The sequence below is a fragment of the Amblyomma americanum genome, chromosome 3 (genome assembly GCF_052857255.1).
Source record: "Amblyomma americanum isolate KBUSLIRL-KWMA chromosome 3, ASM5285725v1, whole genome shotgun sequence".
NCBI classification, from domain to species: Eukaryota; Metazoa; Arthropoda; class Arachnida; order Ixodida; family Ixodidae; genus Amblyomma; species Amblyomma americanum.
The window spans coordinates 13,130,187-13,147,134 of NC_135499.1; the positions used below are offsets into that span (position 1 = coordinate 13,130,187).

The window sequence follows — 16,948 nt, forward strand, 5'->3', positions numbered from 1 at the left end:
CCGAACATAGTAGGCACACTTGAGCGAGGCTAGGAAAAATCGAGATAACTCTGGTCGCGTCTAGCGTCCCAGAAAATTGATAATGCGGCGTGCCTGCCGCGATAAGATGATCCCCCAAGCGAAGCAGCGCCGGGGGGTGACTGAGCTAAAAGGTCGCCCCGCGAGCGAGAGCAGCAGGTTCCAGACAAAAAGCAAGCTTCGCGGCAATATCATCATTCCACCTATCTGTAAGCGCTTCAACATTTACAAGACTCTTCTCGGTATCGTCTAGGTTTTCTAGCTTGTGTTCAATTGCAAGAAGTCGATTTTGCACTTCAAGCATTCTCGTTTCTGAAAAAGCCTGATTTGTCTGGACCTAGGTGAGTTTTGACAGGATCTCTTTTTGGTTCGGGATGAGTTCTGTAAGCATTTCTTCCGTCACTGGACCGGGATTCTCCTCCACATCGCCCGACAACTTTAGCAACAAGCCCGCTAATGATAAGCATTATCAAAAACAACATAACCAGTGTGTGGACACAGCAACGCTACAAGACCGAGGGCGTCGCTACAGAAACCGCATTTTGAATGACTAACCTGCACAAACAGGGGAACGTTGGGTGACATAGTCACGGCTGCGTTGCCGCGTCGACTGGAGCTGTCTCTCGGTGAGCTCCAATTTATAGGCAGCAGGTGGTCCTGGATGGGGGCAGGTCCCGTAGTCATCGTGCTCGAAGAAGGTGCGCAGAAGGCAACGTCCACGTGCGGTGTCGGTGGCATTACACTGCTGCTTTCCCTGAACAATCCGTCGAAGTCGCTCTTCCGGTTGAAGTGTAGCGTTGGGTTAACGCCGCAGGAAAGCTGCTGGCATCTGTCTTTCGAGAGTGCTGTAATCCCGCTGAAGGCGAAGCCGATACAAGCATTCAAGACCTGCACAAACAGGGGAACGTTGGGTGACATAGTCACGGACGTGTTGCCGCATCCACTGACGGTGTTGCTGCTTGTGTCAGTGATGTGTGGTTAAGATGTTAATTAAGTACACAATTGTTTGTGAATCTTAAATGCTGGAGACGCTAGAGGGCATTTGGGAGGCATCCGTCTGATTCGACGCCTTTCTGCACTCTCCAGCGTCCTAGACAAGCAGAACTACATATGCGTTGGCAGAAAGTAGCGTAGCCGTTAGCACGCTCAGCTGCGGAATGGAAGGATGGTGGTTCGAATCCCATTATGCAAGATTTTTTCCGATCGAGTTGAAGAACGTAACGGACGGACGGACGCGAGCATGAGCCATTAAAGGCCTTCGCCTTAAAATCAGTTAAAAGTCCGGCGACAGTTTGTGTGTCTTTTGCTGGTCCTGCGTCTTTTTTCGCTGGTTTCTTTCTCTTGCCCATGTCTCAGTGATCAGTGACGTGAGGATCATGGTGCAATAGTGTTAGTTCGAGCATGTTTGTCTTTATTAACTAAACTACGCTCGTTAATTTTTATTATGCGCACATGATTGCTCTGACATTGCAACTCTCGTCATGCCTTTGTCCTGCTGATCTACTTTCTTATCCGAGTAGACTATTTTTACGCGTTTATATTGTGATTCATCCCAGAAGAACACCTCTTTATCCACTTTTAACTTGTCATGAATAAGGGTGACCTTATTTTTTTCCCCTCTCTTCTTTCTCGCTATCCCAAAGCAGTTTTCGTTTCTTCAGCGTAGATTTCGAATATTCTTTTTGAATTATTATTCGTGAGCCTTTTAATTGGGTAAAATTTTCATTATTTTCTTTTTCTACAAAATTCTGTAAGTAGAGAATAGGAGGACGTTTGTCGTTCTTACGTCCCAACCTATGAATGCGCCCGATAGAATAGCAACTGACTTGAAGCTGGCCCTCGAAAACTTTATTTCACCTTTCAGCGTAGCTTCTGTTTCGTCAGGCTCTTCAGTAATACCTTGAATGATTAGGTTGGACCGCCTGAATTGATCTTCGGGATCGGTCAGTTTTTTGGCTTGAAAACCCATTAGATTCTCTAGTGATTTCAAAGTTGTGTGTAATTCCTGTGCCTGCTCGGTGAAGGTTGATGTTTCGTTCAGATTTTTCTCCATTTATTGTATTAGACTCGGCCGATCGCTCACCTTATTTTGTCTTAACTAGCTCTGCTTTTATTTCACTGATTTCGGCTTGAAGAGAAAGCTGGCCGGCTAATATTTGTTCAATAACTTCCTTTGGGTCGGGCCTGGATTCGTTTTGATATCAACACAAAGGAGGAAGTTTCAAGCAATAAAACATTCATACTCCAATAGGCAAGACATTGGCAGGGGCACGGCGGGACCACGACACCACGCCAATCACTACGAATGGTGCTTGAAAAGCTAACAACTTGCAGAACGTAGAACAGCGTCCTCGTTAGCGACATGTTGGGTGCAGGTCCGCCATGCCCACTCATACATCAGGTATGAGTGGACACGTGATTATATCAGGTAGATTTCTCTTCTAGGCTGAGAATTGACTGCTCTTTCCTTTCCGTTCTTTTTCGTTTTCTTGTACAAATTATAGTCTAAGAGACAAAATTATCCAATTACACCACTTCTTTTCCGTGAGTGCGTTTGCATGCACAATGCACCCGGGCCAATCCATCGCCCTGAATAAGTGCCATTAAGTGTGAGAGCATCATCACCATCATCATCAGCAGCTACGCAGTGCTCGAGGCAGCAGACGAAGTGAAGAACGGAAACCACGGGACTCCATTCTTGGTCAGCGCCGAGAGTGCAAGCACCGCCGGTAAGCGCATAATTTTGATTGCCGTGAGATAAAATGGAGCGCGATGCAAGATTACACGTACAGCCACCTTTGCTGTCAGCGAAGAGTGAGGCTCTGCCGGGCTGGCCGAGGAGCTGCCGGTGACCGTAGAGCACTGCGAGAAGCAGAAGCGTTCGCGCCGTTAGCGGCCTTGACATCACAGCCAAGCCGGCTTGCCGAAATGGGCGCCAGCTTGGCCGGCGTTCCGCAGTACGCTCTCGAGGAAGGGACGTGTCCCGTCGCACTACGGCGGGGAGTCGATCATCCGACGCCCATGTGCTCGCAGCCTGAGATTCCCGCTGTACACGGTCCTACTCCGGGGGCTTTCAATCTGCGCTCGTCCCGTGTGCTTTTCTCTTCTCCGGTCCTTTTTGCGCACTAACCCTCACTTCACTCTGCTGGCTTTGATTCGGACAGCTCTCAGCGTTGTTAGCTCGCACGGGATCGGGACGTTGAACAACACAAGCGGATGGACAAGTTGGTAAGTCTCACGTATCTAGGCGAAACGGCGAACCAACACAACGACGGATGAATGGAAGATAGGAGCGTCCCCTTTGAAACGGGGTGGTGGCAGTTGCCACCATGCTCGGCTTTATGTTTCTTAACTTTATTAAACTGTGTCATAAATTGGTTATAAAATTCAGCATTTGCTTTAAATATGTTTTCAGTCCTGCACTTTCAATCTTGCCATCGTTAAATTTCATTCTGACGCTATGATAGAACTTCATAGACTAGAGCACTGCCTCTTGAGTTATAATGGAACGATTCCTTCCTGATTTGCCTTTTGCGATATCGATATAGTTTTACACTGTTTCTTTTTTTTATTGAACTAATAGTTTTTAAATTTTGCGTTCTATACCTGTCTTTCAATGCTATTTACTCCTCACTCCTTGTGCCCTGTATACTGACTGGTAGTTTCCTAGCCCTTTTCCGCCATTGCGAGTCAATGCTCTTTCTGTATATATATTTAAATACCTTATCTGCCCTCCGGTTGTACTCTGATTTTTCAGGCGTTTTTGATACAATATCTTACTTGAGCTTCCCATGCTTATATTCCCCAGTACTGCCTCGTTTGTGATTTCGCCAAGGGCACCTAGTACTAATCGTCTAACAGCTATCTGATTTACTTCTCATCTTGGCTGAATTTCTGCCCTTAAGCACAGAACCGCATTCCCAAAATTATGCCCCGTCACCATTATTCCTTTACGAACGCCTCTCAGTACTTCATATTCGTTCCTCATAAATCCCTATTTTTCATTACCGCGGCATCTCTTCGCCCTTTTGCCTATTTGCCGAGAAACAGGGCTCGCTTACACTGCAGAATAATTCAGAATTCCGGCATGTAGGCATACGCGGGCATCACCAAAAAACAAAAATAAATATTGGATAGCAAGAAGAGTTCAGCAAGGCAAAACGTATTACGCGTTCACAGGTACATACAGTCAAAAATGGTCCCAAGGCGAAAGCAAATAATCATGTAGCGACAGCTGTTTAGCGCCTGTCCCTGGGTTTCGCGTCGTAGTAGTCTCTCCTAGTCGTCATCGTAACCGTTTGATGCGTTGCCATGGGAACCATTCGGAGTGTGGTTACCTTGCAAGGAGGAAGGTATGACGTGAGCGTAACTTGTGGGTGCAGGCTACGGGAGGAACATCCTGAGGTTAGTAACCTTGCAAAGAGGAGGGTGTAGCGTGAGGTGAACCAGTTGGCGGTTGATAGAAAAATCACCTGGAGGGTAGTTACCGTGGAAGGACGAGGAAGGTTACCAGGGAACAGGCTTTATGGCAAGAGCGTAGAAGGGCGTAACCAGACTATGCTTACAACGGTAACCTTTAGGAATGTGGCTACCGAGGAGCGAGCAGGGTATGGCGACAGCGTGATAACGCGCAACAGGTACGCTGTTGCGATAGCAACCACTGGGAGGGTAGTTAGCCTAGACGCCAAAGGAACGCTGCTGTGGCAGTAGGGTCTGCCGAGAGAGTAGTAAAGCGTACTATGGGTAACCATCCGGAAGGTGGTTAACTTGGAAGGAGGAGGATATTCTGACCATGTGGGAACCGCGTTCGACTTGAACAAACAAAACACACTTCAAGGACGACAGACGAAGCGCGCTTCGTCGTTTTCGCGCTTCTTGTGTCGTCCTTGAAGTGTGTCTTGTTGGTTTAAGTTCAGTGCGGTTCCCACACGGTGAACCACCAACTAGCCCAGGCAATTGCTCTCTTAGGGTATGGTGAGACCAGCGAAATGTAGCACGATCTATGTGTGGTTGCTGCTGCGAAACGCACCGCCTGCGGAAAGGATCATCGATGGCGCTGCGCTTCTAGAGCGATGGGCTGGGCAGCAGACCTAGATGAAAAGAGACTACGCGTGGAAAACTAAAAAGAGTGCCCTATAACTATACGGATGTGAGGTAGCTCTCATATTCTCTACCACAACATACCATGTAGAGTATAAACTCCTTAGCAGCTATGCCTGAACCTCGAGTTAACCTGTGGTAACCGTCGTGTCAGTTTTTTTTCGCAGAGCAACGGAAGGAGTGCGAGCACAGGTAGGGCCAAGCTTCATGATCTAACAGGCGCCTGTAGTATCCATTCAGAGGGTGCCTTTGTTGTAGGCTACAAATCGGCAGTTTTGAAACAGTGGACGGGAAGAGCAGCACGGCCGCCAATCCGCGTTTAGGGTGGCGTTGTGTCATTTACAAGAGTAGAGGGGCTGGCTGGTTGATTCTTCATCACTTAAAATAGTCCAAAGCACAATGACACGAGTGGAAACACACACGCGTCAATGACTACAGTGTTCCCTAACATGCATTGTAGCTTGTTTCCGCAATATGCGACAGGACCCTCCAACAATGTCTCTTGGAATACAACGTTGCAACACTCTTTGTCGACATACTCTACTACATTGTGACCGTGCGGCACACAAGTAGACGGAATTCTCTTTTCTCAGGTGTTTGTATCGGCTGTGTTGGCCAACGAGACAAGCATGAGCCGAGTGACAGGGCACGCAGGGTTTATTCAGTGCTCACATTTTATACACCGAAACGAGCCAACGCTTCTTCAGCTTAGCAGAATGCACACACGTGCCTAAACGCGATCTCATACAGTGTAGTTACACTACTAGTGTAAGTCAGAATTTTTCATAATGATTGCACCTGGTTCCTTCAAGGCTAATAAAAGCTAGTAAAGTTAATAATTGACATAAAGAAGCTTAATATCGACAGAATAAAGCATACTACAAGCAATAGAGATAACCTAAAAACAGTGAAGAGGAAACTAGGCATAGCAAAAATGAGATGTTCGCGTTAAGAGAAAAAGAGGGCCACGTCATTAGCGGCTTGAATTAGAGAGTAGAAGTAGCCGAATACAGTAGCCAATCTAATCAGGACTTTCATGAGAGGCAGTAGTGCACAGCAATGGGACATCTGGTCAGTAAAAAGAGGAAGTAAAGAAAGTATAGGAACAATGCAAACGAAAATGCAGGAAGTGAGGATACGGTAATAGGATATCTGTTGGAGGATGGCGGGGAGATTCTTATAGAAAAACTAGCTACCATGTATAATCAAATCAAATCAAATCTTTATTCAGCATTCTTCCGCGTGTAACAAAGGAATGCTGGGACAAGAGCAAAAAAGCTGCTACAAGCAGCTTGACAAGGCCCTTGCCCCTGTTTGATTGGCAGCGTGAAGGTTTTTCAGTCATGTTAAATGCAAGTTTTTACATATATATATGTGTTGCATCTCACAGATAAAAGCAATACAAATGTATTCGCGTACAACAGCATCCTACGTGCAGGCCAACATATTTGGATACATATGCAGCAAAAGGGAAAGGAAAAAAAACGAGTTTCTGGTCTAAGTTAGACCATTTACACTCAGGACGTACAGACAAATAAAAGAATCGTACGAACCTAATATAAAAACAAGCATGCTCCAAAATAAGAGAAAACGTTTACATTACAACATTTTTCTTCTGTACTTTTTTCTTAAATTTGGATACCGTCGTTCGTCATTAAAATTTTTTTTCCATTGTTTTCTAGTCATGGTGTTCGGGTCTATATGTAACTTTTCAAGGCTATTTAGCAGGAATGGTACACGATATTGCAACCTGTTAAAACCGTTATTGGTTCGGGAAAATGGCAAATACCATGTATCTCTTTGCCTTACACTGTATGGCAGCTGCAAGGATTTTTTAAGGCGGCTCATTCGAAGAAAATGCTCATTTGTGTTTTTAAGCTGCTCTTGTATTTTAAGAACAGGTTAAATATGTATGCATGCGTGACAGTCAAGACATTAAATGATTGAAATAAATCCCGCGTATGGGAATCGTATGGGGCATTTGCAATATGGCGGATAGCTTTTTTCAGTATTAAAAGTAATTTGTGGATGCGTGTAGCAGATGTTGTCCCCCAAACAAGGTTACAGTAGTTTACATGCGGGAGAAACAAGGCATTATATACAAGAAGCTTGAGTTTCGGTGGAATCACCTGTCGCAATCTACAAATCATTCCGCATGCCCTCGCCAACTTTTTAGCTACAAGGCCAACATGAGCGTCCCAAGTTCGATTTTCGCTAAAAATGACTCCTAGTGTTTTAACCTGTTTCGCGAGCTCTATTTTAGAATTATCAAAATAGATATCCAAGCTACGATTTATTTGCTTTTGCACCGGCGCAAATAAAATACATTTGGTTTTCGCTGCGTTCATTTTTAAGGAATTTACTGTGCTCCATTGAGACAACCTATCGAGGGTGGTATTGGCTAAACTTGCGAGTTCCTTAATCTCCTTGGACTGAAAGAAAATGCTAGTGTCGTCTGCATAGATAACAAAATATGCTTGATCACTAATGCTTATTAAATCATTAATATAAAGATTGAATAAGATCGGTCCCAGTATACTGCCCTGCGGAACCCCTGCTTTCACAGTAAGCAAAAATGAAATATTCACCGGTAAGAGCGACGCACTGTTTTCTTTGTTCTAGATATGATTTTTGTAATTTTAGAGTTATTCCCCGAAATCCATTACGTGCTAATTTACATAGTAAAGTAGCATGATTAATCCTGTCGAACGCCTTCGAAAAATCCACAAATATACCAAGGGTTACCTTCCTTTCTTCAAATCCATCAAGTATGTACTCCTTTCGCGTCAGTAGAGCCAGTTCGGTTGACACCTGCTTTCGAAAACCATACTGCTAAGGCGTTATAATAGAAAACTTATTACAAAACGTTGTCACTCTATTACAAATAACTTTTTCCAAACCTTTTGATATTACAGGTAATATTGCTACTGGTCGGTAATTGGATAAGTCATTTCTGTCTCCAGACCTGTACAACACCGAAACCTTTGCTAGCTTCATTTTGTCTGGAAAAACACCTGTAGACAAACAAATATTAAACAGATGGGTGAAAACTGGTACCAGGAGTTCGAGTACAAACTTGATAGGTCCTATCTGAAGTCCATCTATATCACGTGCTTTACTATTTTTCAGTGACAAAAATACTGAGAATATTTCCTCAGGAGATGCCGGCTCAAAGAAAGCACTGTTTGTAATCTGCTTGTTCAGGAAGCTCGTGGCAGTTTCATCGTGGACGCTATCAACAAGATTTATGAAATATTCATTAAACTTGTTCGCCAAATTTTGTCCTTTAAATGCTTCATTATTAAGTATTATTTCAAGTTCTTCATTTTGACGGCTTCCCCTTTGTAATAGTTTGTTCATTTCGCGCCAGATTTCATTACCACGAGCACCCGGTTTCCCCAAGAGGTTTTCAAAATAGCAGTTTTTAGCATTCCGTAAAAACTTTGTCACGAAGTTTCTGTGTTTTTTATAAGCAAGAAGGTCTGCATAGTTTTTTGTTTGCAGAAATACAGAATACAACGCATATTTTTTTCTTATGTTGAGACAATTATTCGTAAGCCAGGGCTTACGTATCTTCTTGGATTTCTTTATCATTTTGAATCTAAAGCAGGTTCTGTAGGCTGCAGTAAGGATAGAAATGAGAATGTTGTAGGCTTTGTTAGCGTCTACACATTCTAAGACAGGGTTCCAATTTACTTTCCGAATTTCTTCCCTAAATTTATTTAATGTTCTCGGATTTATCTCTTGAACAATGAATGACTCAGAATGATTCACACTTTTTTTCATAATCTCACCGTGTTTACAAAACATATAAATAGGTAAGTGGTCACTCACGGCTGCTGAGACAACACCAGAATGTACCGTGTCTTCAATGCTGTTAGTTATGAATAAATCCAGAAGACTTTCAGAAGAGTGGCTGATGCGTGTTGGCTCATTTATAACGTTTTTGCAACCAAATGAATCCAATATTACCTGTAATTTTTGTGACTGAATTGTATTTTGCAATAGGTTTATGTTACAGTCACCCCCAATTGTAATGTGCAGGCTATTTAATGACACAAAACTCAGTACGCTCTCAAGAAAAGCAAAAAATGCGTCCAGTTTACCATCCGGTGGGCGGTATAGCACAACAAATACAGATTTCTGATACTGTAAGGATAAGGCTTCATAATCTGGCGTTACTATCGAAAACTCGGTGAGTAAGCTGCATGACATGTGCTCGGATACAAGTTGCAAAACACCCCCACCACGGCGATGTGATCTATTTAAAAAAAAGGTTCGAAAACCAGGCAGGCAAAGTACTTCCTCTTCAGATTCGTACCACGTTTCTGTGAGCATGATGATGTCAAATTTGAAACCAAAGTCAGCAAGAAACAACATCAGTTCGTCATGCATGTTCCTATCCGATTGCGTGTTACAATGTAAGAATGAGGTGTAGGCACCGCCGCCTGGGCAGCGAACGTCACCTGATATAATCAACGGAGCAAAAGGAACAAGAATGGCCGCGCCGGCAGATAGGAAAGAACTACATCATCTTTTCCAGGTCAGCTTCGCATGTTACGCGAAGCACACGGGAGTTTTCTGTCTTACGAGCAAAGATTTTGCCTCCCTGCACCCATGCATAGCGCCATTTCATTTCCTTTTTCTTCGCCACAGTCATTCCAAGTAGCTTCTTTAGTTGAGGGGCCAGATGCTCGTTCACAAACACGGGTTGCTCAGCGGCAAATCCCAGCTCAGTTGTAGTGAACCTCGTCTTTCGTGCTTTTTCAAGAACTGCGTCCCGTTTAGACCGCCGGTTAAAGACCACAACAATGTTCTAATCCGACCCATCTGTCCCATCCGTTCCGCTGTTCCGTACAGAAACACGATGGCAAACCTCAATGTCATGCTCACCTATGGGCTCATGCAACGCTACGCCCACCTTTCCAAGAACGTTCAGAAGGTTCTCGTCTTTTTAAACCGGAATTCCCTTCACTTCAACGTTTTTGTTCCTCGAATACTGATCCTGAGCTGTTGTTATCCTGAGAGAATTATCACGGACCTGAGCCTTCAATCTGTCCACCTCCTGAGCCAAAAGATCATTGGACACCTTCAAAGCTGCATTCTCTTCCTTGACGCCAGCACATTCCTTTTTCATGTCTTCATATTGTTTGTTTACGAATTCCAAGGATTGTTTTATCTCCCTTAACTCCTTCCGGAATTCTCGTTTTAGGTCAGCTATCTCGGTTCCCATTGCGACAGGTTAGGATCCAAAACACAGGCGTGCAAAATTAGACAGTCAGGCAGCAAAAATGAACAGTAAGGCAGCAGAGGCAGCAGAGGCAGTACGTACAACAAATTAGCAGAAGTAATAAGAGTTCAGACCTGTGAAATGCAAGGTGAAGAGAAATCACGCTCTGCTCCGTGCGCTGCCCCGCTGCCAAATGGTTCCCGCGATGCTCGTGGCGTCCTTTTAAGCCAGGCAAAGTGGGCGTGATCCCTCGGTGTTCCACAAAGACCAGTCAATTCACCGGCGCATCAGGACGACGCCGCTTTATCTTGATGTAGCTGTATCGCAGGCACCTGGTCAGTGGTCGAACGTTTCGCCTGTGAAATGCAAGGTGAAGAGAAATCACGCTCTGCTCCGTGCGCTGCCCCGCTGCCAAACGGTTCCCGCGATGCTCGTGGCGTCCTTTTAAGCCAGGCAAAGTGGGCGTGATCCCTCGGTGTTCCACAAAGACCAGTCAATTCACCGGCGCATCAGGACGACGCCGCTTTATCTTGATGTAGCTGTATCGCAGGCATCTGGTCAGTGGTCGAACGTTTCGCCTGTGAAATGCAAGGTGAAGAGAAATCACGCTCTGCTCCGTGCGCTGCCCCGCTTTGACCTCGAACGTACCAGAAACGCCTAAGATAGCTGTAATAACCTTAATCCACAAGGGTGGAAACTTGGGCGAGTCGGTAAAGATGATCCATGGTATATGGGAAGCGCAAAAACGGCACAAGGGCACGCCTGTGTTGTTCGTCTTTCTTTGTCCCTTGTGCCGTTTTTGCGCTTCCCATATACCATGGAACCTTAATCCATAGGAAAGAGGATGATTACAGAGCAATCAGCTTACTGTCCGTTGGCTACAAGGCATTTAATCGCTAAAAGAATCAGGACCACATTAGACTTCAATAAACCAAAATGATCGAGCAGGCTATTGTAAAGGTTTACTGACAATAGACCGACAAATGGTTGACGTACACAGGTGTCACCAATTCGCGCACTTTAGCGTGCACTCCCAGACACCCTTAGAGCGTGTGGGGGTAGCGGTCTCGGTCACAAAGGAGGTGCCCTCGACTCAGCGTGGCAAGCTCAGCCGGAGGCCAGCTACCAAGTGGCAAGGGTGCCCAGCATTCGCTGGTCGCAAGCCAGAGAATGGGTCAGAGCCAAAGGTTCACAAACACAACAAAGTTTAAACAGCAAAGAGACGATACAGAGCATTTCACAATCACTCGTACGAGGACATACGAAGTGATTTACAAATACAATGCAACTCGTGCAAAGTAACAATCGAGAGAGATTATAATTTAACAGAACCTTTGCACCTGAGGTGCACTAACACAGAGAGAGACAAATAATGAAAACACAATTTGTTTACCGGGCACTGCGACAGTCCGACGACCTGAGGAGCACGACGGGGCCGATCTGCAGACTGGCGCACGTTGCCTCGCTGGTCCGTGGCTGGGCGGTGGTGTTTGTATCAGTCGAGGTGGCCAGCGACCAAATGCTGAACGTACAGGGCTGAACGTACAGTGCTTTTATAGCCGCAAGGGGTGTGGCAACCAAGGCGCATATCTAATCTAGGCGAGCACGATGAATCGCCGCACCAGGCATGGCACGTGCGTCATTCCCGATACATCTTCCCTCCTGTGGAGAATAGATGCCAAGTACTTGGTTGAAATTGCGGTCGTACCGCAGGCGCTGCGGTGGTCTCCTATCTCTGGTAGATCGGCGCAATGTAAGAGCCTGCGGAGCCGTTGAGCTCACAGTCGGTCCAGTCGTAGTCACGGGCGGCGGCGCCTGCGGAATGTTCTCGGAGCTCACAGGCGAGTCTCCAGTTGCAGCAGGTGCCGTGGGTTGCAGTGCTTCACACGCTCGTTCGCTCTCCCGGTAGTCACATTCGAGGGCTTCTTGCTGGAACAGCTCACCAGTTGGAAGCAGATGCTGTCGGTTGCGACGTAGCACTCTGTTGTCCTCGGTAACTACTCGATAAGACCTCGGTGCAATTGCTTCGGTAACTTGAGCTCGGCGATTCCATGTCTTTTCCTGTACTCTCACGAGATCGCCGGTATTGAGAGGTGGTAACGTTCTCCCCCGAGTGTCTGCCTGGGCTCGCTTGAATACTGGTATGCTTGGCTGCTGCGTGAAGTCTGGGAGTAGAGCGCGAAGCCTCCTGCCCTGCAAGAGTTCACCAGGGGAGCGGCCATCTTCGAGCGGAGTGGATCTGTAGTTGAGCAACCCGAGCCAGAAGTCTTCTTTTGTTTCTTCCGTTTTCTTTAGGATTCCTTTCACAATCTGAACCCCCTTCTCAGCGAGTCCATTCGATCGCGGGAACTCGGGGCTCGACGTGACGTGGCTGAAGTCGTACCTGGATGCAAAGAGAGCAAATTCATAAGACGAAAACTGGACTTCCATTGGAATGCCGTATCTTGAAAAGATGGCGCTCAACTTCTCAATTACGGCACTGGATGTTGTACGAGTCAGCTTCTCCACTTCCGGGAAGTTCGAATGGGCATCAAAAACCGACAGGTACGAGCTGCCTCCGTACTGAAAAATGTCAACGCCCACGCGGTACCATGCATGGGCCGGTGTAGGTCCGATCATAAAAGGCTCACTTTGCTGTTTGTACGTATATTTGCGGCAAACTGCACAACTCTGCAACAGGTTTTTGATATCAGAGTTCAGCCCCGGCCAGAACACTAGGCCCCTGGCTCCTGCTTGGCACTTGTTCAAGCCCATGTGTCCCTCATAAATACGTTCAAGAACTTCCTTTCGCATTGACTTCGGGACTACAACTTTGCTGCCTTTAAATACAATTCCTTTAATCAATGAGAGCTCGGACGCGAATGGCTTCATTATTCCCACAATATCACCGTGGCCATTAATGCAGCGGATCACTGACTGCAAGTCCTGATCATTCGCCGTTGCTTTGGCCAGACGGGCCAGTGTTCTAGCGCTTACTAAGGATGACAGGACTGCAACCGCGTGGACCTCCACATCTTCCGTGTCGTCGGAGTAGTCCTTAGTCGCTGTCCCTGGAGCCCTTGATAGCATGTCTGCGAGAAAGAATTTCTTTCCTGGTACATACTGCAGTTCAAAATCATAAGCCATTAGCCTCAAGAAAAAACGTTGAAGCCTGGGTGGCATATCACTGATTCCTTTCGCTGCAACACCAAGCAGTGGACGGTGGTCATGCTCGATAACAGTTTTACGTCCGTATTCGAAGTGATGAAATTTTTCACAGCCGAACGTTATCCCCAATGCTTCCTTTTCAATCTGCGAGTACCTCTGCTCCGAGTTGGCCATTACACGCGAGGCATAAGCGACTGGCCGCCAGTTTTCACCGTGGCGCTGTAAAAGTGCAGCCCCCAAACCATTCCTTGATGCATCTGCCACGATTTTAGTTTCTCTGGCTGGGTTGAAAATAGCTAGGAGAGGCGCACTGCTAAGCATGTCGCAGATCATCCTCCACTCACTAGCGTGGTTTTCGGTCCACTCAAAGACAGAGTCCTTTTTGATGAGGCTGCGAAGAAGCGTAGTACGTTCTGCGAGATTAGGCAAGTACTTGCTGAAATAATTTGCTACTTCTAGCATTCTGTGGACAGCGGCTTTATCCGTTGGACATGGAGTCTCCCTCAACGACTGCGTCAACGCTGGGCTAGGCTTTATTCCCTCGGGGCTAATGACGTCACCCAAGAATTTAATTTCAGTCACTCCAAACTTGCACTTTTCAGCGTTGAAAGTTAAGCCTGCTTTTTCTGCCACTTGCAGCACTTTCCGCAGGCGCGCATCGTGTTCTTCCTTAGACGAGCCCCATATTAGAATATCATCAATGTACACTCTCACACCTTGACAGCCGTCAAATATTTCGCTCAGGATTTTCTGGAAAACTTCCGGGGCTGATGAGATTCCGAACGGGAGCCTCAAAAACCGGTAAAGCCCGAACGGAGTACCCAACGTGCATATAGTTGCTGTGGAGTCATCCAAAGGTACCTGATGAAAACCCGCCCTTGCATCGAGGAGCGTGAAGTACTTAGCGCCGGCGAGCTCAGCTTCTATGTCCTCGCGTCTTCGCATCTGATAATGCTCTCGCTGTATCCACTCGTTGATACTTCTAGGGTCCATGCAAACCCGTATTTTTCCGTCTTTTTTCCGCACGATAACCAAAGGGCTCACCCAGTCTGTCGGTTTCTGGACCCACTCAATGATGCCACTTCGCTGCATGCGCGCCAGCTCCTCCCTCAGAGGTTCCCTCAGCGCCAAGGGCACCCGCTGAGCTGGCTGGACAACTGGCGTCGCATCCTTGCGTAGGACCATTTTATACTGGCGACTCACGCAGGCTGTTCCCTGAAAAAGCTGGCGGAATTCGGTTAGAACGTCCTCACTGCCGCCCGCTGTTGTGCTTCCTTCTTTTACAGCACCCACTGCACGTGACACCAGACCAAGCGACTCGCATGCTAGTAGTCCCAGTATAGCTTGGTTGCCCTTTTTGACGACATAGAAGTTGACGTCCTTCGACCGGCCGTTCACGGTCACTGGTAGCCTTGCCATACTGAAATGTCGAATGACACCACCGCTGTATGATCGAAGCACCGAAGAGCTCGGTTTCAAATCTGCTGCCGTCTTGCATCGTCGGTAGAGTAGGGCAGCAAGTTGGCCTGAGATCCCGTGTCCACTTTGAAGTTAACCATCTGGTCAGCTACTTTCACATGTACTACCCAGTCCGCTCTCGCGTCGATGCTCGAGACTGTCACATCGAGAATGTCGAAGCTGTCTTGCTCCTCGCCAACTTCTCGGATTTGCGGGCCCTTCTTGCAGCAAGCTGCGAAATGGTTAACACCTCGGCATATGAAACACGTTTTGCCGAACGCAGGGCATCTGCCGGGTATGGCGTGTAAACGATTGCATCTGGCGCATTTCCGAGATTGCTGCTTGTCTAGCATCACTTGCGTATCGGGCTGTGCCGACGGTACTATTTGCACCGCATGCTCCGCTTTGCGAACCTGGCCAGACCGCTTCATGACTAGCGCCACGTGCTTATTGGGCTGCGCGCAGGCATTGTTTCGCAGCGATGCTGCTTCCTCCGCTTTGCAAATCTGCTCAGCCTTGGCAAGTGTGAAGTCTTTTTCTTTGAGGAGCTTTTCACGCAGTCGTGGGCTACTGGTGCCAAACACTATTTGGTCGCGGATTAAGGAATCAGCTATTCCCGAAAAATTGCAGCTTCTTGCTTGTTTTCTGAGGTCCCGCAAGAAATGCTCGAATGACTCCCCTTCGCCTTGCACTCTGGATCGGAATATGTACCGCTCATAGACTTCATTCTGTTGTTCTTGGCAGTACGCCTTGAATTTCTTAACAACGGTAGCATAATCTTGCTTGTTCCCGCCCCCGAGAAAAAGGAAGTTGTTAAATACCTCCAATGCGTCGTCTCCGGCAGTGCTGAGCAGCAGTGCTGTTTTGGCGGCCGTGGTTCGGGGCTCTTTTGGAGATTCCGTTGCTTCCAGAAAAAGCTCGAATTTCTGCTGGAACAATTCCCAGTTCTTGGTGATATTCCCAGACAACAGTAGTGGTTCAGAAAGCTACAGCAGTTGCTCCATCGTGTTTCCATCGACGTGAGCTATCCCACTTATGACACCATGTATCAGTCGAGGTGGCCAGCGACCAAATGCTCTTTATTGCTGAACGTACAGTGGTTTTATAGCCGCAAGGGGTGTGGCAACCAAGGCGCATATCTAATCTAGGCGAGCACGATGAATCGCCGCACCAGGCATGGCACGTGCGTCATTCCCGATACAGTGTTCTCCCGGGAGTCGAGCGGGCGCGCTTCTCTGAAGCTTAAACGGCGGCTCGGGCGACAGACAGCGGTTACAGCCCCTCATTTATAGACGCGGTCCGCGTCTGTTCGTTCTTCGCGCCAAGGCAGGCGCGCTCATACACGCAGTACCAACTGCACAATTTCTTTCTCCTTCTCGCGCCGGGCGCGCGACCCCATTGGTCGAGCGCGGAAACCTCCTTCAAGAAGATTCTGGGTCCTTCTTGCGATGCGAAGACGCCCGCGCGGGAGCGAAGGAGAGAGGGTATCACTTTAGCGCGGTCAAGGTTACGCCCTCTCCGTTGAAGATGAGTAGAAACTACTCGGACATTCTAGCCCAGTGCTTGCACGCACTCCCAGTGCACCGAGGCTCCTCTCCGTCCCGCCCGGTGCTTGCACGCACTCACAGTGCACCGCGGCTCCCCTCCCTGTTGGGCGCTGACGTTGCTGTGGCGGTGCGACTGCTGACCGGCAAAGGACTTCCGCGGATACGACGGCGGCAACCTCCCCCTCCCCTCCCCCTACATCCCCTTCCCCTGCCCTGGTCCCCAAGATTCTCAAAGGGCCAACATACGTCAGGACCAGTATCCCCCTCCCCCCTTCATACCACCATCCACCACCACCACCAAACCGACGCCGCGCGTGGCCATGTTTCCTTCGGCGCCGCGCCGGCCAACTGAGTGGAAAGGGCTGCAGCATACGCAAAGTTACGCGCTTTCCGGGGATCCTTCCCCGCTGTTTTTTTTTGTTTTATTTTACCGCGCGCGGGCGCGATT

The 16,948-nt window shown here is 47.6% G+C and overlaps 1 long non-coding RNA gene across 1 annotated transcript in view; it reads left to right on the forward strand.

The window, feature by feature from the left end:
• Positions 1–2,661: 2,661 nt before the first annotated feature.
• LOC144123386 (uncharacterized) overlaps positions 2,662–16,948 on the forward strand; it is a 311,566-nt gene continuing 297,279 nt past the window's right edge. Inside the window, exon 1 of the long non-coding RNA XR_013313079.1 lies at positions 2,662–2,747. This is a non-coding gene — a long non-coding RNA (uncharacterized LOC144123386). The remainder of the gene's footprint in view (positions 2,748–16,948) is intronic.